We start from the raw sequence: 27,056 nt of genomic DNA, 5'->3' as shown, positions 1-27,056 counted from the left end.
AGAACCAAAACCAATATAACCTATTCGGCTCAGTTCAACCGGTTGAGTAAAACTGACCCATTGACGAAGAAAACGAAAAAAAAAAAATACCACGTAAGGATATTATCTGAGCCAAATGCATTATAAAATTCTTTCAACCATTTGATCCAAACGGATGATTCGTTGTAATTTAAAAAAATAAAAATATAAAAATTAATTAAAATAGGAAATTGACCAAAACCATTATCCAAGTTGAACAGATCAACGGTTATGAGAATATTCTGGCTCGAGAGTAAAACAGAACTAATTGACCGGACAGTTTCCGAGCCAAATGGTCTGACCATCAGATCAACAGTGGTTAAAAAACCATGGGGCAGACCCTAGGCCCAACTCCAACCTGATGTTGTAAGAAGCCAGCCCAGTTTGCCAACAAAAAAGAATATGTAATACACGTGATTTCCTCCTCGTTTACAGGACGATTTTTACAGAACGATTTGGTATTTACTCGAGAGTCCAGAGTCCAGTCCATTCTTTGATATTTTTGCAACATAGGAGATAGGACCACTCAACCCGATATATGTATGTTGCCAAATGTTGGCAAAGTTTCCGAAACATAGAGCTCGAATTAATTGATATCATCACTTAATAAATAGACCGGGTGTTCAGGAACCGGACCCACCATTTTAATGGGTTCTGGCACGTGATCCAATCACGTGGCTGAAAGCATTATCCGGTTTGGCAGAGCCATTGATCCAGTGAGCCCACCACTCGGCACTCCCGAACTCAAAACCAAGCTCCTTGCGCCGTTGGTTTTAACCTTTTGCATGCATGGCCTTCTGGCTTTATGCCTTGCTTCCTTCAGACCACGTGTTGCTCTCCATGGCCCAACCTGACTCAGAGAGCCTCGTAGACCGTGGAGAGGGAGAGAGAGACTTTTGTGTTCTCTCTCATCTGATGTTCTTTAATGAGAAAGCAAAGCACCGGTGGGTCGTCGTCCTCTAGCGCCCTCGAGTGCTGCTTCTTAATTTTATGCGAATCATTAACTTGTATATGCTGGGCAAAAGCCTGTGCTTCAGTTCAAATTCAGCTCCCAGAAAAGGGAGGGAGGGTGGGGTGAGGTGGTGTGGCCAAACAGAGTAAAGGGTCTGGCCTCTCTGGCCTTGGATCGATCATACTCATACATGCATCACGCATGGTTGAGGTTGATGAAAAGTCCCCGTCCCAGATGGAGTTTTTAATTTCTTTTTCTCGTCAGACAGACAAACTAGTCTGCTGATTCTGAAGCCCGAGCATCTACAATCCTGACCCTGCAAGCCGACCAGAGCGGCCGGGTTGGCCCAAAAGTTGTCAAGGTCCTGTAGACCATGGAATGTGGAGTGTAGATACACAGCACCCACTCTCCTCTCCCCTCTTGCGAGTGAGAACAGAGACAGAAAAGCCAAACTTTCACATTAAAAAGTTAAAACTCACATCGATCTTCTCGTTACTGCCCCCATTTTCAGAGAATCTATCTGTATCCGCATACCGCATATATATACCCAGGCCACTCTTCCCACCACAAGTAGAAAACAGTAAGGAAGCAAACTGATGAAAATGGCAAGCTCTTCAGCGCATATAGATCAACCCCATCTTTGCTTTCGGAGCTGGATTGCCCAACAGCAAGCTGACCTCGAGGAGCTGCTCAAGCGCTCACCATATACAAAGGCGATGACACCCATCTCAACCTTATCGTCGAAAAGAACATCCAGCATTTCCAAGAGTACACCGAGAAGCGAAGCATCCTGGCCAGAGAGAACGCTACTTCCTTCTTTGCACCCTCCTGGTGCACCTCCCTGGAGAATTCCTTCCTCTGGATTGCCGGGTGCAGGCCCCTCCCTCGCCATCCGCCTCGTTTACTCCCTCTGCGGCTCGGAGCTCGAGGCCCAGCTCAATGAATTCCTTCAAGGGTGAGGAAGGGAAACCTTGGGGAGCTTTCCGCCAGGCAACTCAGCCTGGTGAACGATCTTCAGTGCAGGACCATTCGAGAGGAGGAGAAGCTGTCTACCCAAATGGCGAGTTTGCAGGAAGACATAGCCGACCAGCCACTGCTCACCAAGGCCAACGAGTATGGCCTAATTGGCGCATCAATCGAGCATGTAGACACCACCCTGGACGAGCATGCGCTTGCCTTGGCGGGTATCCTGGAGGAGGCCGATAAGCTGAGGCTGAGCACACTTAAGGAACTGATCAACATCCTTACACCCTTGCAGGCCGCAGATCTTCTGGTTGCTGCCAAGAAGCTTCATCTCTCCATTCACGAGTGGGGCAAAAGAAGGGATCGCCATCATGGACGGCCATGAAAAAGGTGACTACCTAGCTTGAGCTGCACGAAGAAAAGGCGATGATGATCATGTCCTTCAGTTTATAATATGTTTTTTTTATATATACAAATAAATATGTGTAATAACTAAAATAAATAGTTTATGTATATTATAGTGTTGTGTATATATATATATATATATATATTTATGTATAAAGATGGTATTTAGTTAGCAAGTATATATGAGAGATAGACAGTGAGTACTTATTAGTAGAGTTGAGGTTTGGGCTATCTGTATTATATGCCCATGCATGTACATTTGTCCTTGCTAAGGAGTTGGGCTCTAGCCAAGTGTTGTAGAAATGGCTGGTGTTGTCATTGCTCAAACGCTTGCACATTGACACATTGACACACTACTTCTCTTTCTGATCAATTCTAGGGCACCCCAACCTTTTCTTCTCTAGATTCATTTGGGTATCTCCCAATACCCTAAATTTATCTGCCATTGTTGCTTATATATTACGGGTGTTGTGGCCATGTTCATCCAACTTTTCATGTTTTGGGATCTGGTTTGGCCTGGTCGGCTCCTATACTGGTAACACATCTGCTAGTTGGCAGCCAAAAAGAAAACCACATGCTCTTTCTTAGTTTCTTTCAGCTGGCCTCATTTGATCACGGTGCAAATTTGAGCTAATCATGTGTCCATTACAAATCTTTCAATTCAATACCAATTACCCATTTCTTTATGCATATTAGGGTTCTTTTCTACTCAAAACTGTCCTTTTTCACTTCAAATTCTATTTTATTTTTGTTTTATATCCTCTGTGCACGCCAAATTATACAGTTCTGAATCAGCATGCTTTTTTTTTTTATCATTCCATGCACCAAAATCAGCTTTTAAAATGGTAAAATCAGGTTGAAAGACTTGTACTAAATATTGAACTTTATACTTCGAATTCGAACGAAACACCAGATTCTAATAACTAGAACCATATTCTAGATATAAGAGGTTCATTCTGTGCCATGTTTTGCATTGTAATCGAGTCTATTTTGAGTTGGACTCTGGCATGGGACTCCTCAAAAGACTAGTAGAACTTTTCATGAGGAACTGGCTTATAGAATCCAGATTCTTGAGTTTTGGAGCTCCTTGCAAACAAAAAAAAAAAAAATCCACTTATGTTCATATTAGAGAGAGAGAATTTGGACCTCATCACCTCTTGGGCAATGCATATTGATGGATCAATTTTTTCATTTGCTTGTAATGACTTACAGGCCGAAGTGAACTGGGCCGAGCTGGGGCCAAATTAGGTGCCGAGTTAATTGGGCCGAGCTGTGGGCAGATTAGGTGCCGAGTTAACTGGGCTGAGCTAGGCAGGTTAGGTGATTAACTGACCAGAGTGTCGAGTTGACTAGAGTGTCAAGCTGCCTATTGAGGGCCGAGTTGCCTATTAGGTGCCGAGCTGACCAGAGGGCCAAGCTGCCTGGTGGCGAGCTGGATTAATTGTTGAGCTTCGTAGTTCTTTAGAGACCTGTAAGGAATCAATATCAAAGGACCCGGGGTGGCTAATCCGGCGAGGTCGCTCCAATGCTTAAGTCAGTATTTTCATAGCTAAAAATCACAAAGTATGAGAACTAGAATATGCTTACTTGGGTTGGTGCCTTTATATAGGCATTGTTTGGCGTGGGCTTCACGCACCACATCTGAGATTTCTGCGATGTCATCTAAGTGGTCTGAGATTCCCGGAGGTAAATGCACGTTGACTACCCTTCGGATGGTTTGACACGTGGGCCAACTTCCAAGGATTGTGGGAGTGTTAGGATATGCATGCTGAATTTGTTGGCGAGCACGTCTCGTAGGCCGCCAGGTCGACACTTGTGTTAGGTCGCCAGTTCGCGCCTGGGCCAGGCCACTAGGTTGGCACTCATTCCAGGCTGCCAAGTCGGCGCTCGTGCCAGGCCGCTAGGTCGCGCCTGGGCTAGGCTGCCAGGTCGGCGTCCATGCCAGGCCACCAGGTCGACGTCTGTGCTAGGCCACCAAGTCGGCGCCGGTGCTAGGCCGCCAGGTCGACGCCCGTGCCAGGCCGCCAGGTCGTCACCCATGCTAGGCCGTCAAGTGAGACACCACCAAGTTGCTAAGGCAAGTTGCCTAATTGATTCCGGGTATTACCTATTTGTTCCAAGGTGCCATGTGTCACGATCTTAGTATAGGGCCAAGTCCGCCCTCATCACCTCTCAAACGCATTAATTAATTTGGAACTTTGGATAAAACCAAATCCAACACCTAACGTACGTTGAAGCTCATGAGAACTTGACACATTAATGAGAGAGAAGATCTTCTGGTCAATCATTCATCAATGACATGTACGCCAAAGATTCTTTCACGTGGCAAATTGGTTCAGGGTCTAAAATGGCCCCACATTTTCTTTCACTCACTTGGAGAAAGAGTATTAAATTGATGGTAAACCCAAAGGATCTCCTAGTTGGTGGATGGATAAAATTGAGCACACCATTTTGGACATATCAGTGCATATATAGGAGAATAAAGCAATTTGTGACCATCAAACCTTAGAAACAGGTACCATAACTGTTAAACCTAAAAGCTTAACGTGAGGTCCTGAATACGGTTTTTATTCGTTATTCAACTTAAAATCTTGGGAAAATTTCCGATCAATATTTTGTCTCCACTGATAATTTGGTATCTGAATTTTAAAATGTAATAATTTATTACCTATCGTTAATGGATCCTCAATCATGCATATTACGTGATCTTATGTATGATTTAAGATTTTTAAAATTGTCAAAATTACTCTTATAAATAAAACACACTATTTATCAATAGTAATATGAGTATTACTATTTTAGACTCTCGCATTATAGATATATATATATATATATATAAAAGAGATCCATATGAAACTCAAGAACGCAAGCACGAAAAGAAAAAAAAAAAGAAAAGAAAATTAGGTGATGAGCTGAGAAGAAAGCGTTTTCATCTACCACTGTTGTTAACATCCCTCTTCTCGAAAAAGCGAATTGAGAAGAGAGACAAGGAGAGCTGAACCTCATCTTTTCCCCCCAATGAACTGGTGTTTTTGATGGAATTACCGGAGCTAGAAACGAAGACGAGAGAGAGGAAGTAGACAATGATGATGATGTGGCCCACGGAGATGGTGACAATGATGGAGGTGGTTTTAAGAGGGGCCAGAGGCAGTGAGAATGGAGGCCGCGAAAACCTCTGAGAGAAAGAACCACGGAACGGAGCTGTTGATTGCCGTAATCGATGTTCATCCAGTGTCGGGTGCACACCAACTCCCACAACCGCTCATCATGGGCCGTCCAATGCCACTGTTTGTTAACGGAAGACGCGATCGCAAGTGACCCCGCATCCAAGTGCTTCAGCACCTCGAAGAGCAGATCCTCATCAAGAAGCACAAACCTAGTCTCTTGACTACTCTCCCCCTCTTCTTGTTCACTCCTATTCTTGTTCCTGTTTTTTTTTTTTGTCATCAACTGTCGGATCTTCGTCGATGATGAGTGCTCTCTTCATCTCAAAATACAACCAATCAAAAACAAAATGCTTCCAAGGAAATTTTCGATCTCAGAAGTTTGGGTCTAGGACTCTTCTCATTCCCTTCTCTCTGCTCACTGATTCCGTAGCACTACTCTAAAATTAGCTTTGATTTGATAAATAATGGAGAATAGAATAGAGGTCCCCAGCCCCAAAGTCCCCAACCTCAGTGCTTAGTAATTCATCTTGTTTGATTGGGTTATTAAAATATTTAGGACCGGTATTTAAAGAAATAAGGAAGGGTGCCACTGATGGATAGGCATTTGTGTATTTTCACATGCCACTTAAAAGCGGGTACTGATCGAGAATTTTCCATAAAATCTTTAGAGCTTTGAATGACTTTTATTCTCTAACAATTTCAATACTTTAATCAAAAAGTGGTTTGAGGAAATTTGTTATGTGTCTTCATTTCCAAGGAATACCTTACTCATTCCATTTGATAGTTTGATTTTCCTCTCAATTGTTTTATTTCATTTTTTTAATATTCCCACATGTTATTACTTAATATTTTTGTTCTATTTAATTCTTCTCTTAATATTACATTTGATTTCATTGGGCTCTATTTGCTTTAATGCAAATACAAGTTTTTTGACCGATCAATTCAGTTTTGTATCTGATGAAGGGTGATTTGACCCGATCTATGAAACAATGACATGTGGACACTGACCCGACGTAAGCGACAGCTCAGCATTGTGTCCCGGTACAGCTAAGTAACGGACCCCTAAAGCAGCTCACCATGACGCAAGCTCCGGGTTCCCCAAGCTACCCCCAAAAGGGATATTCTGAGGCAACTTCAGCTCGCAAGCTAAGAAAACCAGCTCGCTTGAACTCCCAAGCAGACAAGTCATCCCGAAGACTAATTCTACTAAGGGTACTCCTGAAGTATTCCTAGCTCGCTACAAAGTAGCTCGTGAATGGGTCGCACGAGCATTTCACAGGAAGCTTCTATCTGACAGGCCATACCAATCAGACTGCGCCATATCCCTCACTAACGGCGTAGTCCTTGTCCTTTCGACAGTCTGCGCCCACGTCCCTCAGTAGGCGGAGGCGTGCCTATCACTTTGGAGACGTGTCACTCGCCCGGCTAAGGAGTACGTCGCAACGGCCACCTGCGCAGCCTTGGCAGGTAACGGTTGTGGTAGGGGGTCCAGTGGCGGTTATGTCCGATCTCCCAGGGAACGCCCCTATAAAAGCCCTCAGGGCAGAGGAGAAACCTTCTTCGGAAAAGAGGACCAAAAAATCTCTTGAGTATAGGAAAATTGCGCGACCTCCACTCTTAGCCTTCGTTTTTCCTTTCACTTCCTATACACTGTACTAACTTAAGCATTGGAGTATTCCCACCGGGTAAATCCCCGGGAATCCTTCCTTTCATCTTCTCAGGTCCCGCTCGCTGCCAGCAAGGAGCCATTCAGCGGTCAGCTAGGAGTGCCTGGATCGCGCTACATCATTTGGCGCCGTCTGTGGGAATCGCTTCAAAAAGCCTTTCTCTCTAAACTTTTTTAGTCCTTCCTTCTTCCTTGAAACAATCCAACACTCATGGCCTCCTCTAGCAACATCGGACGAAGCACGGAGATAGATAACTCCAGGGAACACCCCCAGCTTTCTACTGTCTATATCGGATAGTTCACCGTCCCCCTCTCAGCGGACGGAATCCCCAGCTTAAGCGTGCCTCTCACAATGGCACCTGTCATCGCCCAACTTCCTGCTACAGTCGGAACAACATTCACCGAACCTTCGGTCGTGCCCCCAGCGGCCAGCCCGAACCAGGTGGAGGACCTGGTGCAGTGCATGAGGGCCATGCAGGCTCAAATGCAACAGTTCCAACAACTTCAACTCTATCAACATCACGTACTACATCAGGTCTCCCAGTATCAATATCAGCAGTAGTTCCCCCAGCTGCCCCAACCTCAGCTTCAGTAGCCTTAGCTCTCGCCTCAGTGCCTAGCTTCGCAGCAAGCCATATCTCGCCGCCAGAATGAGCACTCCGGCAGACGGGAGAGACCGGCTACCCCAATCTCGCCGCGAGCGGACAGGTCGGGAGGACCCCGGCTTGGCAGGTCTACGTCGCCCTGGTAGTCGAAGCTTGGAACCCCGATCCTAGAGAACCGGTTCGAAATCCTAGCAGCAGACTCCAAGTAGGCTCCTTCTGTCCATAGCCATCACTAGCAGACTGAGCTACCCCTTGCGCAAACTGTCCTAGATAGCACGGAAGTGAGCAGCACAAACGCCGAGCCTGTCAGGAAGCAGAGGCGCTGACGCCGAGCTTGCCGATTTGTCACTCGCGATTTGCCTGAGCTCATGGGCAAAGAAGAGGTAGACTTGGCCGAAGCCAAAGCTCCCCTTCTCTTAGTTCCGTCCCCCTTGTCTTCCGAACTTCTGGCAGTCCTGATGCCCATGGATTTCAAGCTCCCCCCTTTTGATAAGTACGACGGGTCGTTCGACCCGAATGATCATGTAGATGCCTTTCAGTCACAAATGCACATAGCGCGAGCCAACGAGTCGTGCATGTGCGTGGCCTTCTCCACTACTTTTAGGGGAGCAGCCTGCACGTGGTACCAAAACTTGGCACCCGCGTCAATAAGAAGTTGGGCGCAGTTCGCACAAGCCTTCGCGTTGCACTTCGTCACCAGCAAGCGGTGCCCGCGAACTGAAGAAAGCATCTTCAGCATAGCACAAAGGGAGGGAGAGTCCATCAGGAGTTATATTAAGCGATTCAACGATGCTTGTATCTAGATACCGCGCCTGGATCATGCCATACGCCTAGCAGCGGCCAAGAAGGGCGTGAAGCACAAAGAGTTCAAGTGGCACATGGTCGTCAACCAACCCGCGACCATAACTGAGTTTCTAAAGCTTGCGGATAAGTTCATAGCCACCTCCACTAGAAGGGGGAGGGCGCACTAGAAAAAAGAAAAAGAGAAGAGCCTTCCAGTCAAGTAGACACTCGAAGAAAAAAGGAAACAGTTTGGAGTGCGAAGCCGGGTCAATTGTTCCGAGCTCCTGCACCAGACCGAGCTGATTACACCCCATTGAATGCGAAGCGGGCCAAAATCCTGATGGCAATCAAGGACGCTCCATACGTGAAGTGGCCACCCCGTCTGAGGGGGAATCCCAATGAAAGAAATAAGAGTTTGTATTGTAGCTTTCACAAAGACCACGGTCACAGTACCGAAAGCTGTAAAAACCTCCGCGACGAGATAGAGGAGCTCATCCATCGCGGATATTTGAGAAACTTTGTACAAAATAATAATAATAATAATAATAATAATAATAATAATAATAATAATAATAATAATAATAATAATAATAATATAATAAGTAATAGAGCAGGTCGGCAAGGGGAGCACGATAGAGACGCTCCGGAGTCCAACAGCAGGCCGGCCGAACAACTGCAGAGGCAGCCTCTGGAGGAGAGGCTAGTTTGAGGAACCATCCACATGATAGTGGGAGGTTTGGTCGTTGCGGGTTGCACCTCAACAGCAGCTCGGACGTTAGTTCGTGAGGCTGCCCGAGAGGAGCAGAACCCCCCAAAGCGGTTGAAGATGGGAGATCCAAATTTCTTCACAGAATACGATGCGCGAGAGGTCCACTACCCCCATGATGGCGCACTCGTGATAAAGCTAAGGATCAACGACTTTGAGGTCAGGCGCATACTCGTGGACTCAGGCAGCTCGGCCGACATCCTCTTTAAAGCTGCGTTCGACCAGCTTCAGTTGCAGAGAAGCGATCTGAGGCCTACGGACACCCCTTTAGTGGGCTTCAGCAGAGAGGAAGTCCGCCCCCTTGGGAAGATAACAGTACTTGTAGAGATCGGCACGCGGCCTTGTGTTGTTAGATTCGAACACAACTTTCTGGTGGTAGCAACCCTCTCTCCCTACAATGCCATAATAGGTTGACCGATCACCCATGTCCTACGGGCGGTGGTCTCCACTTATCACTTGGCTATGAAATTCCCAACAAATTTTGGTGTGGGAGTAGCACGGGGCGACCAACTCGAGTCCTGCAAGTGCTACGTTGCCGCCCTAAAGGGAAAAACTAAGGTGGTCGATGACCTCGAACTGGAACGACCCATAGAGCAAGGAAAAGAGCGGGCCGCGCCCACGGAAGAAGCAGTCGCGGTCCCGACCTCAACAACAGACCCAGCTCGGACGCTTCAGATCGGCGCTTCTGTCCAGGATCCCCTACGATCCAAACTGAAAAGTTTTTTACTTCAAAATTTAGATATTTTTGCATGATCCGCGACAGAAATGCCTGGTATGGACCCCGGACTCATAACTCACAAGCTGAACATTGATCTTGTAGTTAGGCCCGTTAGAAAGAAGAAACGCAACCTAGCCTCGGAACGGTGGAAAGCGGTCGACGAGGAAGTCGAGAAGCTCCTCGCGACGGACTTCATAAGAGAAGTCCAATACCCGAGCTGGGTAGCCAACCCCATCCTGGTAAAGAAGGCCAACGGCAAGTGGCACATGTGCGTCGACTACACCGACCTAAACCGGGCTTGCCCGAAAGACTACTTCCCAGTCCCCCGAATCGACCATCTGGTGGACGCGACCTCAGGGCATGAGTTTCTCAGTTTCTTGGACGCCTATTTGGGCTATAACCAGATCAAGATGGACCCGATAGACAAAGAAAAGACTGCCTTCATCACAGAGTTCGACCTCTACTGTTATAAGGTTATGCCCTTCGGGTTGAAAAACGTAGGGGCAACCTTTCAGAGACTTGTAAATAAATTGTTTGCGCCGTTAATTGGTAGAAAAGTAGAATGCTATGTATACGACATGGTCTTCAAAACTCAATTCTCATATGAATTAATACAAGACTTGCATTCTGTTTTTGAAAGTTTGTGTAAGCTTAACATGAGATTAAATCCAAACAAGTGTGTGTTCGGCGTGACCTCAAGTAAATTCCTGGGATACATTGTTAACCGATGCAACATTGAAGCCAAATCAAATAAGGTTAAGGCCATCTTAGACATGAGACCACCCTGTAAGTTGAAGGAGGTTCAGAGGTTGAATGGCCGCATAACCGCCCTAAGCTGCTTCATGTCCAAATCGGCAGACCGCTGTTTGCCGTTCTTCAAGGCAATCAAGAGCAAAGGGTTCAAGTGGACCCGAGACTGTCAGCTTGCATTTGATGAGCTCAAGAATTACCTCTCTAGTGTGCCGATCTTAACCTAGCCCGAGGAGGGCGACGTTTTAGAACTGTACCTCTCGGCGAGCGATGAAGTGGTCAGTTCGGTACTAATAAAGGAAGGACCGACTAGTCCCCTCAAGGGGGGCATCGGAACCTCGGGCGAAGGGGAGGGAAGGACCGACTCGGCGGACCTAAACTTAGTGCTTCCCGAAGGCGGGGTTCGGTTAGGGCGCGTCCTCTTCGCTTGGCGTCTTTGGCTGCTCGAGAGAAGGCGACGCGAATCAGCACTATACATGATGGCTGCCACAAGACCACAAGGTATTAGTCCGACAATAAACAAAATGTATGTGCACACAAGTTGCAAGGCACTACGTTACCTAAAAGGCCGACCTACCCGGGCTCAAGCCTGCCTGCACGAGCTTCTCCTCGGCTAAGTAGTCCGAGCAATGGAAAACTACCGACGCCCAGGACAACATCATTTTCCGAGTCTCAGGGTCTAGCTCAACCCCGGGGTCCTAGATAGCGCCCCTCCAAGCAGTGGGGAAGGGCCATCCCTCGGGGTTACGGACCACAAAGTAGTCCCATTTCCAGCGGGAATCTTATTCGGCAGCTCGTATAGCCGCGACGGGGGGAGAGGTAATAAAAGCACATCTCCAGAGGAACCCCAGGAGCAGCATTCTTTATACAAAAGATAGAAGCAAAAATATCAAGATCTAAAGGGAGACAGTACTCGTAACACAAAGATATAGTCTCAACCATGTTTCGAATGGCGTTGGGATGAAGTTGGTCAATGGTGACATTAAAATGATTTAGCACCTCCACTATCAAGGGGTGCAAGGGGAGACGCAAGTCAGCCTCGAGCTGTTCCTGAAAGATTACTATGTCATTGGGACCATGCTCCCAAGAGAAGTTGCTAGTAGGGAGGCTATAAACCAGGTCCCCAGGGAGACGAATGTAGCGGATCAGAGACCTGAGTCTCTCCGCTGTCATTAAGGAAGGGCCAAAGGTATCAGGCTCCCTTTCCCTAGAAGTAGATGCCATATTGCCAGAGGCTTCCCGAGCCTCCGGGATACGCTCCCAGGCTCCCCCCAAGCTTGAGGGAGCATCATCATCCTGGCTATCGCTCCTGTGATAAGCATGACATGGGTACCCAGACATGACTGACGGCGATTGGGACTCACCAGAGTAAGACGAAACGAAGCAGACTAAGGAACTCGAGTAAGCTAGGTGAAGTATGCGACCTCAAAATCCAAGGGATGGCGTGGAGGAAGGTAGGGCCTGAGGGGGCCTCTATTTATAGCCCTCACTCTTTCAAACTGACGGCCCGGATCAAAGCAGATCCAATGGTCTACAGATTTCCTGATCGCATGCCTTCTGAAAACCGAAGGTGATTGGCGGCACGTCTTCCACGATTGAGGTAGTCGCAGCTGCACGACGTTCGGAATTAAAGGCCACCTCAACACTTTTTCGGAATCCAAAAAGTCAGGGAAGATAGAAGATCTCTTGATTCCCGCGAACGCATTTAATGAGGGTAGTCAATCAAGTTTGAATTTCGGTCAAATCAGCCCGTCGCACTTCATAAACTCCCCGCGTTAAGGCAATACTCTTAGCTCGAGGAGTGGGGGGCAATTGATGAAGGGTGATTTGACCCGATCTATGAAACAACGACACGTGGACACTGTCCCGACGTAAGCGACAACTCAGCATTATGGCCTGGTACAGCTAAGTAACGGGCCCCTAAAGCAGCTCGCCACGATGCAAGCTCCGGGTTCCCTGAACTACCCCCAAAAGGGATATTCCAAGGCAACTTCAGCTCGCCTGAACTCCCAAGCAGACAAGTCATCCCGAAGACTAATTCTACTAAGGGTACTCCTGAAGTATTCCTAGCTCGCTACAAAATAGCTCGCGAATGGGTCGCACGAGCATTCTACAGGAAGCTTCTATCTGACAGGCCGTACCAATCAGACTGCACCATATCCCTCACTAACGGTGCAGTCCTTGTCCTTTTGACTGTCTGCCCCACGTCTCTTAGTAGGCGGAGGCGTGCCTGTCACTTTGGAGACGTGTCACTCGCCCGGCTAAGGAGTACGTCGCAACGGCCACCTGCGCAGCCTTGGCAGGTAACGGCTGTGGCAGGGGGTCTAGTGGCGGTTATGTCCGATCTCCTAGGGAGCGCCGTTATAAAAGCCCTCAGGGCAGAGGAGAAACCTTCTTCAGAAAAAGAGGACAAAAAAATCTCTTGAGTATAGGAAAACTGCGCGACCTCCACTCTTAGCCTTCGTTTTTCCTTTCACTTCCTATACACAGTATTAACTTAAGCATCAGAGTATTCCCACTGGGTAAATCCCCGGGAATCCTTCCTTTCATCTTCTCAGGTCCCGCTCGTTGCCAGCAAGGAGCCAGTCAGCGGTCAACTAGGAGTGCCCTGATCGCGTTACATCAGTATCTATTTGTTTATGACGATGATTTTTACTTTTACCTAATGTAGAATTTACAACACTTTATTCTTTATTTAAGGCGCAGTTTGAAAAGAATACAAATAAAAATATATACAAAATAATACAAATTACAAGGTTTTACACTCTACATGTTTGTATTTATACTCTTTCTAAGTGGAGCTTAATTCTCTTTGACACAAAATGGGGGTTATGTGAATTTCTCTTTTCTTTTCTCTTTTTTTGAATGAGGCCCTAAGGCTAATTTCGTTGTACCGAAGAAGAATCTGGGTATATAGAAGTTGAAAAGTATTCCCAGAGATAACATGAACCACACAAGCAAGGGCTTGGCACCCACCAAAGACAAAGAAGAAAAGCCTTGGGTAGTGACAGCAAGTCTAGGAGGGATGCCACTAGATTGCAACTTCTGTCGGAGTGAAGAACCGACATTGAATCAAGGAGTGGAAGAATGAAACTCCAGCAGGCAAATGGATAAAAACAAGGGCATCTCCTTCAACGATAACATACCTGAGATGGGGAGGAAGAACAAATAAAGAATTGACCCTCTCGAAATCAAATTGATTCGGCAAATAGAATTCCTTCCACCTCCAATCTTAGTTGTATAATTAAGTGGGAACCACATCATTTTAATTCCATTGGTGACAAAAGGTTTTTTTTATTGGGTAAATTGTCGAAACCTCCCCTGAAGTTTCTGGTTGTTGATTAAACCTCTCCTAAAGTTTGATAATTGCAATAATTTCTTCTGAATTTTATAACACAGTTGCAAGTAGGTCCCTTTTGTTAGAATTTTTTAAAAAGAGGTATAAAAATATCTAAATTATTCATACAATTATTTTTGACCAAAATGTTTATTTTCCAAATTTTCTTTTTATATAGATCGCTAGTCCAAACCCTTTCCAATCTCTTTCTGGAATTGATTTATTTTCCAAATTTACCCTTCATATCAATCGCCTAAAGGTAAAGCTGCAACTTTAATTCTTTTGTTGTTTATAAAGTTTGTATTGTTTTTTTTCCTGTAAAAACCAGCTTCAATAGTGACTGCATGGGTATTTTAGACATTTATGTGCCTCTTATCAGAGGATTCTAATGGTGGGTGTCTACTTGCAATTGTCAAATTGTATCAGAAAGTCCATGGGAGATGATTACAATTACCAAACTCTAGGGGAGGTTTAAAAAATGGTCAGAAACTTCAGGAGAGATTTTAGCAATTTACCCATTTTTTGGTATTTGGTGTCACCGGGACTTGATCCTAGGTATCCGTTACAATGACTCATAGATCCCACCCACAAAACAAAGTCAAATCGAAAACAAAATTGAACCAGGATTTACATTTGTTCTTTTTGCACTCCTATTCATTTGCACCTGTGCAAATTACAAACAAAACAAGTCTTAGCTATAATATTTTTAATTAAATGCATTAATTGAATGTGTATGTATTTGTGTGGCGATTTTTATTTTTTAATTTTTTTGAAAAAATAAAACAATCGCCACATCAACAAAACCATGTTATCAAACATCCCCTAAACCTCGAATTCAACTGACAATGGACAAAAAAATAGGCCCCACTAGAAGAAAAAGGGGCAATAGGCAAGTCACGCCATGTTGAGGTCAACCCCGACCCAACCCTATTTGTGAATGAAGATTAGGCTAGCCAACTTTAACCTAATAAGGTTTCTACCGTTCCTAATCGGTATAATAAAATTAGGTTCAACTATGATATGGAAAAGATATGATATCTGAAAAACTTTTGCCCAATGAACCAGAATCATAAATGTGATAGCCAATCAGGTGTTATTTATCAAAATTCATGGGTGAGTTTTGATTGATCAAAACTTTTTACATACCATATCTTTTACGCATCATAGATTTTCCCAATAAAATTTGATTTGTAAATTCTTTATCTTGTAATGGTCGTACAATTTTTAATAGGTTTTATTTATGAGGCTGTGCTTGGTTTGGTAGAAAATAGGACAAATTAGGGATGGCAACTTTTACATCCCTTTTGGACCCGATTTCCCTGAACCCATGGGTTGGGGATGGGGATTGCTTTGATAGGACAGGGATGAGGATATGGGAAATATAGTCCCTATATATGTGTGCATATGTATGTATATATACATATTTGTAGAATATTTATATATGTAAAGAAAAATGTTGGGTTGCTAACGGCTTTCACCCTAATCCAATCCATTACCAAAAGAAAAAAATTCCTAATTCACTGCTAAGTCGTGTTGATTCATATATATTTTTTAACTTAGGGTTGTCAATGGGCTGGATTTACTTGATAGAACTGAATTCACCGAATAAATTATGTTGGTTCAGGTTCTGTAGTTTTGTCCCATCCCAATTAATAATTGGGCCGGAACTGGTTCTTGCTACTCCAAATCAGTTAAGACCCAATCTATTATATAGTTAGTTAATAATATATAGAGGTTTCTGGGTTTTTCTTCTAATTTTGGCTATGTTGTAGGTATAAATTTTATAAAAAAGAGCATTTAAGACAATATTGGTTAAAAATACTTTGCTTTGTCAATATATATAAATAGTTTGAGGCCGGATCTGCCTCTTAGAGAGCGCTTTTCACACCGACTTCGTAGTATATAATAGCCATACATCAAAAACATTTCTCATATTAGTATATTATTATTCATGGAAGATTTCCCTATGTGCATAGAGAAATATAAGTAGCTGTGAGGCCAGTGTGAGGAGTAGATCCCAAATCATTTAATTGATAATTATAAATGCCAAATATAATTAGAGCAAACATGATCTCCCTGATTAATAATTGGTTTGGTTCTGCGCTTTTCTATGACCCCGATTAATATATAATTGGTTCAGGATAATACACCCTGTCCTGAAACAGACCCAACCTTTTGACATCTCTGCATCAAACCCAACCAACCTAAGTTTGCACTCCTAGCTAGGTGAAACTTCCCTCCACCCTTACTCCATTTACAATTTCATATGTTAAATTCAAATTAGACTAGACAGTCCACTCGTCAGAAAAAAGAAATTAGGAACAATTAAAGATAGTAATGTTTGGATTGCCGATTCTTAAAAATAATAATTTTGTTAAATTTATCCTAACTACAAAATCGAACAAGTATCATAATCTCTAATATTTATTAATTTTCATATCTTTTATTTAAATCGAGCAGCTGGTTTCAGTTACCAACTAATTATTAATCCTATGTGCCGATAGTCTGACAACATTCGGCAAATAACCTGTAGAAGATAGAATTGGTCCTGGACAGGTGGTCGGTCAATGGGCAGGATCCATTTCTCACCCTTGAAGAGACCTGGAGTTGTTTCAGTTACCAACTAATTACAAATAGTTGGAACCGGTTTGCATTGAGAAAGCTGCACTGCACACACTCCGTGGGACAATAGACAGAGAGAGAATGAAACCCACTTCGTCCCACTACCGGAATTTCCTGACCATCAGATCTGAATACAACTGCACCCACGGGGACCCACTTCAACACGTGGGACCCATACACAAATTTGCATGCAGATGATCTGCATGTATAACACGCGTTTGAAGATTCTTGCACGTCGTCCATGTCCATCACACAGAATTAAAGCAGTTATTAGAGGCCTACTGGCTGATGCAGCCACAGCCCCTAAAAGGGGCGAGCAGCAGAGAAGGGCAGCTTGCTAGACTCAGACTCAGACTCAGAGACTCGGTCTATCCTGGCTAAAGCGCCCTCGCACGAGGAGGTGAGTGATGCGCGTAAACCATGCAAAAGCCACGCACTTCCTCAACTCAATACCTCATTCAGTCGTGGCTTGGACTCTACCTTCCACCTGTTCTCTCCTCTCTAGACCTTAATTTAACTCCCTCGAAAATTCACCCTTATAAATACAACCCCCACCTCAACCTCAATTTCCCCATCCCTCTGATCTTAATTAGTCTCTGTCTCTGAACATACTAACTTAGCCACACAGATCAGAAGACATGAAAAGCCTAGTTCAGGAGAGATTCTCAGAATTCTATGAGAAATGGCTCTTTCAACAGGAAACAAACCTTGAGGAAATATTATCTGTCGCAAGAGACCAGTCCCATGAGCCAGAACACCGAGCTCTGGTGATTAGAGTCGTGACCCAATATAAAGAATACTACCATACGAAGTGGGCTGCCGCTCATGAAGACATTCTCGGTTTCTTTTGTCCTCCATGGTTGTCTCCTCTGGAGAATGCTTGCACATGGATGACAGATTGGAGACCCTCGTTGGCATTCCGATTGGTCGACTCTCTGCGCCAGACCCAAATCCCCGGCTCGAGTCTAGTGGAAATGTCGGAGGCACAACTGAAAAAGATGAAGGAGCTCTGCAGGAGGATCAAGTTAGAAGAAGAGAAGGTAGAAATAGAAATGGAGAGGCAACAGGTGGGTTTGGCCGACAGGCCAATGGTTGAGTTGGCTCGGCTGACTACACGAGTCAGAAATGGTGAGGTGGCCAGCAAGTTCGATGGGTATGTGGATGTGGCTTTGGATACACTGCTGGGTGGGTTGGAACGAGTCATGAAAATGGCTGATTGCCTCCGTCTCAAGGCGTTGAAAGGACTTCTGGATGTGCTTACAGTCTTGCAATCCATGGATTTAATGGCTGCTATGTTGATGCAGAAAATTCAGATGAGGAGGTTTGGAAAGATGAGAGAGCTTCAATATCAGAACTAAGTGTTAGTTTGGTTACACAGTTTGCTCAAGTAGTTGTTATGGTTGCAGTTGTTTGGAATGTTTTCTGGCGTAGACTAAAAACCCATAAATCAATGTAACTGTTCACCTTTAACTAAATCTATCTCTCTCTCTTTCTCTCACAGAGGTGATGCTTGAAGTGAGTGCACTGTATAATTCATTCATTCTCGCAGAGACAAGGACACAAAATTTGAAAGAAGTCAATGGAATTCTATTTTGTTTAGGTTGTTTGAGTGGTTGAAAAATCTTCCGTTGACACTTGACACATATTAAAAAGAAATCATTATGCTGTTGACACATTTTATCTAAAAATTCAAAATATTAATGTTTGTGCCACAGCTTTATATTTGATTAATAATGGACAGATAAACGGTAGAGTCCACTAGATCGAATCGAAGGAAATTAGAACTCTAGAATCTAGTTAAAGAAATAAAGGGCGAGGGGGTCATCGTGGTATTTCTAGGCTTGCTTGGTGCCGTGGCAATATCTTTGGCTGACAAGCGTGATAGCAAGCAGTTCGAGTCTATCGGAGGTTTGGCTCGTGTTTAGTTCATTCTTCCTAAGACCTCGGATGGGCTGGACCACATTGCCTAATGGCTTTCTTTATTCTGGATTTTTTTTTCGTTCTTTTTGCTTTCTTTCTACCTTTTCTTTTAGCAAAATTGCATATAACATCTCTGTTACTTTGGGGTTGTGACTCTTAACCCCTACAACTTTGTTTTTTAAAAATAAATAAATAAGTAATAGATGATTTTTTATTAATTTATATTATATATAAAAATTTGGATGCAAAGTAATTTTTTTTGGATAAAAAGTATTTTTTATTTTTTATTTGAGAAAATATATAAAAATCATTTTATTAGGGCATTGATGTTAGTTTTAATGACTATTAAAAGGTTTATATTGTGTATTTAGTCCATCTTTAATTCTAATGGATTTTTAGATAAAAAATTTATTAATAAAGATAAAAAGTGTACAAGAAGCAGAATACAAGCAAAAAGTTAGCCAATTCCCTTCGACCAACAAAACTAAAGCCAAGACAGGTCACTAATAGAGACCACCAAACCTCCTTCCAAACAACTGAGACACACCACACTACAAACAGCTCATAGCAGCTAAAAACCCCGACCAACAAAATATGGAAGTCTTCTAGAGATCCCTACTCTGTCATTATTGGAGATAATCCTCATGGAACCTATCTTAACCGAACCAGCTTTAGAGATAATCCTCTTGGAGGTTATCCTACCAAATTAAGAACTTCAAATCAATCTAGAACCAATTTGGACTCTGAGAAAGATAAGGATAAGGGCTGTAAATCAAGATCAAGATAATCTATCCTATCCTCTATCTAGTTTTCTATGGTTATCTTGTACATGTCATTGTATGATCCAAACTCTTCATCAAAGTCTATAAATACCATTAGCTTTAGTGCTTCAATTCATTGGAGTCAATTCTTTCATATCTGTCTCTCTATTTCTTTTATTTCTTTAGTTTAAGCTTGGTATCAGAGCCATTGGATTTTTCTCAAGGGAGCAATGACAACCGAACCTATGTGGATGTTGGTTTGAATATTTTAGGATCGACATCTTCGATTCCTTTTCTTCAAAACGTGACACGCTACCTCCCCATCAAGCTAGCAATGACAACTACCTACTATGGCGTGCGTAGTTCCTTCCTATACTCTGACACCACCATTTGATTGATCTTGTTGAAGGGAAAAAGCAACCTCCACCAGAGATGATACCTGATCCAGCAGGCGAAGGGAGTATTTTGAATCCAAAACATGTCAAATGGTATGACACTGATCAACTTGTTCTAAGTTGGTTAATTTCTTCTCTTACTAAGGGCGTCATGGCCCAAGTTGTGGAATTCTCGACTTCAGCCGATGTATGGTGCTCTCTTGCTACTTCTTACTCAACCCATGCTAGATCTCTTATCCTACAACTTAGGAAATAGTTACACAGTATAAAGAAGGGGTTTTTATCTATTTCTTCTTACATTCAAAAAGCAAAATTTATAGCGAAAAATTTGTCTATTGTTGTTGAACATGTTCGTAAATCTGATTTGGTTTTATATATTCTAGCTGTGTTAGGAAATGAATATGAGCCTGTTGTGACTGCCATAACCAATAGGCCAAATGCGCATACCCTTGGTGTACATGATATTATTGGGTCTCTTCTGAACCATGAGATTTGGCTCGAAGAACAAGGACTTACCTCATCAGATTCGAGTGTTTCATCGGCTGCTAATGTAGCTGGAGCAAAACCGAAAAATAATACAGTGTTCCAAAATCAGCAAAAAAAATCTCAGAATATGTACGGCCGCAGTAAAGGCCAAGGATGAGGTCAACAACAAAATTTTTAGAATTATAATTCTCAACAAAATTACAACCAGAATTAATTCTTTAATGGTGGATGAGGTAAGGCACCTCCGATTATCTGTTAGATCTGTAACAAACTTGGACATGGTGCACTCACTTGCAGGAAGGTGAAATATATTTTTGCAAATAACAGTGATCAAAATTATGAACCTATAGCCTACAATAGTTTCACTGCACCTTCCTACACCAATGGTAATTCTTCATTTTATCCAACATGGTATCCAGAATCTGGTGCAACACATCACATGGCATTCAATGCTGATAACATCCAAAATCTATCTGAATACTAGGGTTCAGATCAGGTCAGAGTGGGTAACAACCAAGGTTTGCAAATAAAACATACATGTTCTTCATCTCTTCTCTTTAATCAGCATGCTTTCACATTGGTTGATATATGCCATGTTCCTGCAATTTGCAAAAAATTATTGTCTGTTAGTAAGTTTACAAAGGACAATGATATATATTTTGAGTTTCACCGCGACTATTGCTTTGTGAAGGATTTTACGGGAAATATCCTGCTTCGAGGAGTCAGCAGAGGAGCATTGTACTACTTCCCATCAACAACAGCCATTTCACATAGCTCGACAACTGCACCTTTTGCTCTTGTTGGTGAACGGACAAACCTTCAGAGTTGGCATCAGCGTCTTGGTCATGCAGCACTCCGTACAGTCCAGCAAGTCATCTCTCAGTATGGTTTACCATATTCTAGTCAAACTTCTAGTTTATTTATTTGTGAATCTTGTTAAACGGGTAAGAGTCGTTGATTGTCTTTACCTTTGTCTTCGTTTAGGTCTCAACGTCCATTGGAACTAATTTTTTCTAATGTGTAGGGTCTTTCCCCAGTTAAGTCTAATAAAGGGTATTCTTACTATGTGTTATTTCTTGATGATTATTCAAAATTTTATTGGATATATCCCTTAGCATGAAAATATGATGTTTTTGAGGTCTTTTTAAAATTTAAGCGTCATGTTGAATTGTTCTTCAACTCCAAAATTCATGCTTTTCAATCTGATTGGAGAGGGGAGTATTGCAAGCTCTCTTCTTATCTTGATTCACAGGGTATCTCCCATCGAGTGTCATGTCCGCACACACATGAGCAGAATGGTATAGTTGAGAGAAAAAATCATCATATTATTGAATCCACTCTTGCTCTACTGGCTACCTCTAAGCTCCCCTTCTCCTTCTGGGCTGATGCAGCTGAGACAACTGTATACTTGATTAATCGGCTCCCGTCTCCCACTTTGCAAGGTTCATCTCTTTTTCAGGTGTTGTTTCAAAAGAACCCTGGCTATTCTATGCTACATTGTTTCAGTTGTGCCTGTTATCCCCTTCTACAACCATACAATGCTCATAAGTTCCAGTACCACTCTTTGCAATGCATATTCCTTGGCTATAGTCACTGTCATAAAGGGTACAAGTGCTTTCACCCATCGATAGGTCGAGAGTTTATTGTCCACCATGTGGTATTCGATGAAGGTCTATTTCCTGGAATTCCTCCAGCTCCATCGCCCACCAGTCCAACTCAACCGAGTTTTTATCTACATGTACCTTCACATATTCTAGCATCTTAGGTATCTCCCTCTTCAGTTCAGCCACTAGATGCAACACCTCTTCCTGATAGCACCACTTCCAGTTCGACTAAGAACTCCTCTCCTGTACAAGCTCCTGTTCGCAGGCAGTAGCATTTTCGTATAATGGAGGACTTGTTATCTCAAACACCATCTATACCAGCACCCACTCAGCAGCACTCTATGGCCACTCATTCTATGGATGGCACTCTCCTTGCTCGATCACATTTCACCACTCGATATCCTATTCTATCCGCCTTGCTTAGTTCTCTCTCTTTTGAAACAGAGCCCCGCTCCTATATAGAAGTAGCCAAGTCTCCCCAATGGAGGTCGGCTATGCAGCTGGAATTCGATGCTCTTTTGAAAAATCAAACATGGGATCTCGTGCCATATCACTCTTTCGTGAACATAGTTGGTACTAAATGGGTGTATAAAATTAAGAGGAAATCAGATGGTTCTTTGGAGCGGTACAAGGCCAGGCTTGTTGCCCAAGGTTTTCATCAGGTACCTGGCGTTGATTTCACTGATACCTTCAGTCCGGTAGTCAAACTAGTAAATGTTTGTACCATCTTAACTCTTGCCACTACTCATTCGTGGTTTGTACGGAAGCTGGACATCAACAATGCTTTTCTTCATGGGCTTATAGCAGAGGACATCTATGTTCGCCAACCCAAGGGGTTTGAACATCCAAACTATCCAGACTATGTCTGCAAGCTGAAGAAGGCCCTGTATGGGCTCAAGCAAGCCCCTCATGCTTGGTATTCTCGTTTGACTTCCACTCTTCTTCATTTGGGTTTTTGCAACTCTGTGGCAGATCCCTCTTTGTTTATTTACAAGAATAAGTCTACTATTGTTTACATCTTGGTGTATGTTGATGATATCATTATTACCAGAAATTCTCCATCTGTTATTTCATCTCTCCTTCAGTAGATCTCTGCAATGTTTCCTATGAAGGATCTTGGTTGATGGTCTTGATCTCTCATAGAAACGGTACATTTTGGGCTTATTGCATCACACCAAACTTGATGGTGCAAAACCTTGCACTTCTCCGATGGCAGCATCTGCTTGGCTAAGAAAGACATTGGGCACACCTCTCTTAGATCCATCTGAATGCCGGAGTATTGTTGGTGCACTATAGTACATCACTCTCACGAGACCGGATATCTCCTTCTCTGTCAACAAGGTTTGTTAGTTTCTTTAGACCCCGACTGGTGAACATTGGTTTGCTATTAAATGCATCTTGCGTTACCTTAAGGGAACCATAGATCATAGTTTGCATTTTGCTGCATCATCTACTTCTCCTCTGCTGAATGCCTTCACAGATGCTGACTAGGCCAGCTGCCCAGATGATCGGCGGTCTACGGGTGGCTTTGCTATCTATTTGGGTCATCACCTTATAAGTTGGAGCTCTAAGAAGCAACATATTGTCTCTTGTTCAAGCACAGAGTCTGAATTTCAGTCTCTTGCCAATACTGTCACTGAGGTTTTGGGATTCAGTCTATTTTGACTGATCTCGGGTTTCTAGTTTCCAAGCCCATGGAATAGTGTGACAATCTTGGTTCTACTTACCTTGCTGCTCGTCTAGCTTTCCACGCTCGAACCAAGCATGTGGAAGTCAATTTTCACTTCCTATGAGATCTTTATGTGGCTAACAAATTATCCTTTCGGTATCTCTGCTCTAAAGATAAAGTAGGTGACATTTTCACAAAACCTCTAGCCACACCTTGGTTCAATCTTCTTTGGTCTAAACTTCACATTTGGACGTTCAGCTTGAGGGAGCATATGGGAGATTATACTCACGAAACCTATCCTAACCGAACCAGCTTTGGAGATAATCCTCTTGGAGGTTATCCTACCAGATCTAGAACTTTTAATCAATCCAGAACCAATATGGACTCTGAGAAAGATAAGGATAAGGACTATAAATCAAGATCAAGATGATCCATCCTGTACTCTATCTAGTTTCCTATAGTTATCTTATACATGTCATTGTATGATCCAAACTCTTCATCAAAGTCTATAAATACCATTAGCTTTATTGCTCCAATTCATTGAAGTCAATTCTCTCATATTTGTCTCTTTATTTATTTTATTTCTTTAGTTTAAATGTCACAACATTCCTACCTCTACTTCTTCTTCCCCTCTCTCTAGAACCCTGAACCCCACAAGAAGGGGGTTCCCGTCCACCAACTTTACATCATTACAATACACTAGAAGCTTGGGTTCCCTGCTTCCAAGGGGGAATCCCACTGGACCAGAAGAGTAGTCCGACCAATAGACTGACATTTCGCAGAGTAAATCGGATAAGAAACTCTAAGAAGCTTTCTGAGGCAAAAAGCCTTTTTTGCATGGCTTGCTGTGCTACCCTAAACACCCTCATCACCACCATAAGAATCACAACCATGACTACCAGAAGTTTCACAGGTGGGCAGAGGCCACCCGAAGAATCACCTTTGAGTGCAACGAAATGCTGCTAAATGCAAGACAAAGGAACTAAGCTGTTGGAGGATTCTACAGTACAGGGCATAGTTTTTTAATAGGATTTGACTGGCCCAAGCCCAGTTTGTGACTACTATATGGGGCGCACCATGAAACCGGGCTCACCCGAAGAGGTTGGTCTGGACCTCCAAAAGGGAAAGACCTAAAGTCGAAGTTAAAGAAATGGAAAAAAGGGAAAATTCCCAATACGTACCCTATACTTTAGGCCAAGTGTCAAAATCTAGTTTTCGAACTTTCAAAATGTGACAATATAGTACCTATTATTAACCAGCCGTTAAGTGTCATGGGAAAAGATACAAATGCCCTTCAAGTGTCGTCTAATTTACTTTATCAACCATCTACAATCTATAAACTTGTAAGTCTGCAACAACTATTAAGAGGGAGGTCGAGCACCTACAGACAGTTGAACCATTCATTGACCCAGAAATTGGTGGCCAAAATGGCTTAGTGACCTCTCCAAATAATGAAGGACTTGTCGGATCCTAGCGCCAGCGAACAATGCTGCGTCAACAATGAATGCGTGTGAAGGTTATTACTTCCTTCTTGGCTTTACGTCTCTCGCCCACCCCAATTTCTTGTGGATCCCGACGTTCGTCCACGCCCTACTCTATCGATAACTCAGTTTTCTGGGAGAATGCCGGAGGTGGACATTAGAGTTGATCTACATCTGAGCCTTGCACCCTCCTTTACTTCGTAATGAGCTAGTTGTACTACATTAAGATCGATGATGCGACAGATGAGCATCGACTCCCCGTAAGTCATTGCTTCATGTTCTGAGTTCTAACTTGGTCCGAGCATCATCAAAACTCAAACCTCTCCCAGTCTCAATGACTCAACGGAGTCGAAACCTAGTTTTTCAAGCATAATTGTATCTCCTTATTGACATGAGAGACTTTATTTTCGTTTACTTCTGTATTACCTAACTAGTATTAATCTATGCATATCTGATTTATTTTTCAATCTGAATTTCTCTTTGTTCTATTGCTTTGTGTGTGTGAGAGAGAGAGGTGAAAGGGGAAGACTTGGGGCAGAGAATGTTGGAGATGCGTTATCATTTCAATCGGTTATCAGTTGTTTTCTCGGAATTGTTGAGGTTAATTGATCAATCATCAGTCCCGGTGAGCCATGAAAAGGATGGGGATGATTTGCTTAAATTCTTAGATTATTCTTGTTTTGTAGATATTTCCCTAAGCAACAACTCCAAACTCCTGTAAATTATTAGTATCATTTTTCCTTTCCGATAAAAATTATTACACACGCCCAAATTCATGAATATTGAACAATATTGATCAGTTGAATACCAGAGAGAGATTAACCAGAAGGTACGTGAACCAGCAGACTGGAGATCACCCTGGTTCAACGACGGTGTGTAAGGGTAATTTTGGCATTTACAAATATCTTAAATCGCAATGAGGTCACATGATATACAATCCATTAACGACAGATACTATATTGTCCATTTCGAAAGTTTGAGTAATAGATTGTCATGTTTTAAAGTTAGGATACTAAATTGGCACTCAACGTATAGAATTCCTATTGGAAATTTTCCCTTAAAGAAACCCTAGTTAGCAAAATATTTTAAATTCTGGATAAACATTGAATCTCCTGCCCTCGATGAATCACTGAGAATAGGGGAGGCTGCTGCAACACCCAGATCAAAATTTGACGACGGCAAAGGGAGACCTAAGCACTCCCCACCTGCCGGCTCTTGGGACTGCGGACATCGAACTTTTTAATCTAACTCTTTCTCTGTGACCCTCTGCAGATTGGTTCCCCCTTCCTCCACCTATGATGCCTTCCACCCAAGTTTTTTATTATTTTTTTCTACATAGCTTTCCAGTGGCAGAATGAACGAAAAAAACCACCTCTAGAAGGTAGAGTGCCACCATCCCTCAGAGTGCGACCCAATTCCTTGCCTAACACTGAGGGCATAGATAGAGAAAAACTAGACTCAAGCACTGAGCAGGAAAACATGCAAATCTTCATTCGAACTTAGATTCATTGTCCTCTACTACAATCCTTAGGAGGTATCTAAAGCCCCTCATCATTAATTGTAATGATTTAGGAATATCTTTCACTGCCCTGCTCCAAATCAGTAGACGAAGTGCTTCAAGGTTTCTTCACGCCGCATTACTCGAGTCTATAGCGATAAAGCCTTCAAATGCATCTCCGATCTCCTTGAACACTACGGGACACCAAGCTGAAAGAGGAACTCTGAAGACTGTAATCCACCATTTTCTGAAACCATTTTGCTTATCTTTCCGAAAGGCCTAGTTGGGACCAACACGATAGTGAAACTTGTACACCATTTAACGAGGACAAGTCAGAAAAGAGGGACCTGCTAGCTTCTTCCTTGAAAGCAAAGACGATGAGCCCCTTATTCACTTCCAACTTTCTCACGGTTGGATTCTATAGCAAAGATGAAGAACTAGACACCTTCGAAGGAACCTCTAAGGTTCTCAAACCCCATTTTCCTCCACG

General features: G+C 43.2%; 3 pseudogenes across 2 annotated transcripts; 2 read left to right on the top strand and 1 right to left on the bottom strand.

Annotated features, from left to right (window-relative positions):
- Positions 1-278: 278 nt before the first annotated feature.
- On the top strand, positions 279-2,635 carry LOC148877478 (protein DOG1-like 3; annotated as a pseudogene). The gene has a single exon (XR_016105077.1). The product of XR_016105077.1 is annotated as a protein DOG1-like 3 (transcript).
- Positions 2,636-5,267: 2,632 nt separating this feature from the next.
- Positions 5,268-5,825, bottom strand: LOC148877477 (F-box protein GID2 pseudogene; annotated as a pseudogene).
- An 11,388-nt stretch (positions 5,826-17,213) lies between these two features.
- Positions 17,214-18,327, top strand: LOC148877476 (protein DOG1-like 4 pseudogene; annotated as a pseudogene). The gene has a single exon (XR_016105748.1). The product of XR_016105748.1 is annotated as a protein DOG1-like 4 pseudogene (transcript).
- Positions 18,328-27,056: the final 8,729 nt, after the last annotated feature.

Source organism: Nelumbo lutea, chromosome 1 (assembly GCF_056320005.1).
Source record: "Nelumbo lutea isolate HS-2025 chromosome 1, American lotus-T2T, whole genome shotgun sequence".
Taxonomy (NCBI): Eukaryota; Viridiplantae; Streptophyta; class Magnoliopsida; order Proteales; family Nelumbonaceae; genus Nelumbo; species Nelumbo lutea.
Note: the sequence above shows the minus strand (reverse complement) of the source record. Positions and strands in the feature narration are given on the sequence as shown.